Genomic DNA, 2,178 nt, shown 5'->3' with positions numbered 1-2,178 from the left:
TAACCATTATACAAAATTAGTAAAGCATCTGTGTGTCTGATAGGTTCAGAAATATCATTTTTCAGACAGAATCAATGAGATTATATTTGTTGGGTGATCTTTCTAATTAAACATTCTTTCCTCTTCTTTCATCAGAATACACTGAGAAAAGTTAACAGTTTTTAAGTAATCTTCATCATTTATACAAGTCTCCTTAGCCTTGATTTCTACTGAGACTGCAATCAGTTTCAAAACCCTGCATTTTCAGAGTTGATGCATTATCAGCAATTATCTGGTCAGTTTCCTGTATTAATGTCTTTGCTTCTATCAGTGGTTTCTCTTTATGATAAGCAGGTATCACTTTTCTATGGGAAAATCAAGGATAATTATGTTGTATACTTTGTATTTTATAAACTGCATTATGAAAATTGGATTGAGTATTCAGACAGACGTAGAAAATCAATAAGATCCTAAGAATTTTGGCATAAGCAAATCCAGCAACAGTTTGTGCACAACAGCAAATACTGAATCAACAAGAACATTCACAATAATTCCTTCTCAACTTAATAATTCACAGTGACAGGGAAGATCTCAGCAGAGAAAGAACAGGCTAGAACATGTATGAGGTGTTGAATAATAATCTATTGAATTAATCTGCAGGGAAGAACAAATGGGCATGCCATTTCTTTGATGTTCAACAAACTCTTACTTTTAAAATTATGAGCACAACAAGAAACAATGTCCCATGCCATGTAGCCTTGAGAATTTTATGAAATTTTAATAAAACATTGTACCTGTTGTTAAGAAATTTGTTGTTAATTTGAACAAAAAATGCTTAAATTTGATATAAATTCTATGTGTGGCAGGCAAAATATGTAATATGTGCAATAATAGGAGTATCTAAACCCAACTGAGATACAGTATTTTCAATTTTTCATTGCAAAAACAAATGCCTTTGATCTCTGCTATAAGGTTAGTAAATGTTAAATATAGTAGTTACTGCAGATCAAGAAACAGAAAAGGGTGTTGTATGAAAGGAGAGAAGGTTAGCACTCCCCTTGACAAGGATGGAAGAGGCCCTTGGGCCTAACAACACGCATACGGTTAAGGCATTGCCACCTACTTCGTGGCATCTAATCACTGTTTTCAGCACAAAACAAGAAAATTTGCTCAACCATGTTCATAGCAGCCTTATTCATAATAGCCAGAACATGGAAACAGCCTAAGTGTCCCTCAGTAGAAGAGTGGATAAAGAAACTGTGGTACATATACACTATGGAATACTACTCAGCTATTAAAAACAAGGAATTCCCGAAATTTGTGGATAAATGGATTGAGCTAGAAATGATCATAATGAGTGAGTTAACCCAGAAGCAGAAAGAATCAAATGGTATATACTCACTTATATCTGCATACTAGCCCAAGGGGCATGTCCCACAAAAGCCTTCACTTACCAGGAAACTGGGACAGAGGGGAAGGCATCCTATTGGGACTCTAAATGAGAGACGCATGGGAGAACAGCAAAATAAAAGGACACAGAGGGTCCTAGAAATCTACAAGTAGAACAATATGATAGGCAGATTTGGGCCCAGGGGTCCCGCTCAAACTAAGGCACCAGCCAAGGACAATACAGGAGGTAAACTTTAAACCCCTTCCCAGATCTAGCCAATGGTCAGAATATTCTCCACAGTTGAGTGGAGAGTGTGATATGACTTTCTCATGTACTCTGGTGCCTCACATTTGACCATGTCCCCTGGAGGGGGAGACCTGGTGGCACTCAGAGGAAGGACAGCAAGTAGCCAAGAAGAGACTTGATACCCTATGAGAATATATAGGGGGACGTAATCCCCCTCAGGAACAGTCATAGGGGAGGGGAATAATGGGAAAATGGGGGGGGGAGGAATGGGAGGATACAAGGGATGGGATAAACATTGAGATGTAACAAGAATAAATTAATTAAAAAAAAATCAAAAAAAAAAAGAAAAGGAAAAAAGAAAAGAAACAGAAAAGGATGTACCAGTCTGCAGCTTTGGGAACAGGAAGAAAAGAGTACCTTGAAGCTCAAGGTCTTGAATAGCCCAATGATACAAAATACTGGCCTTAAAGAAGCATAATTAAAGAAAGAAATATGTGTCTCACAATTTTGGCAGGGTGATGTGATTGCTTATAGCAAGGAGGTTGCTCTGACCCATACATCCA

The 2,178-nt window shown here is 37.5% G+C and overlaps 1 non-coding gene across 1 annotated transcript; it reads left to right on the top strand.

Moving 5' to 3' along the window:
* Nucleotides 1-1,002: 1,002 nt before the first annotated feature.
* LOC127202415 (U6atac minor spliceosomal RNA) lies at nucleotides 1,003-1,128 on the top strand. Its single transcript, XR_007832298.1, has one exon. It is a non-coding gene; the product is annotated as a U6atac minor spliceosomal RNA (small nuclear RNA).
* Nucleotides 1,129-2,178: the final 1,050 nt, after the last annotated feature.

Source organism: Acomys russatus, chromosome 18 (assembly GCF_903995435.1).
Source record: "Acomys russatus chromosome 18, mAcoRus1.1, whole genome shotgun sequence".
NCBI lineage: Eukaryota > Metazoa > Chordata > Mammalia > Rodentia > Muridae > Acomys > Acomys russatus.
The sequence above is the reverse complement of the archived record's forward strand: the minus strand, read 5'-3'. Positions and strand labels throughout refer to the sequence as shown.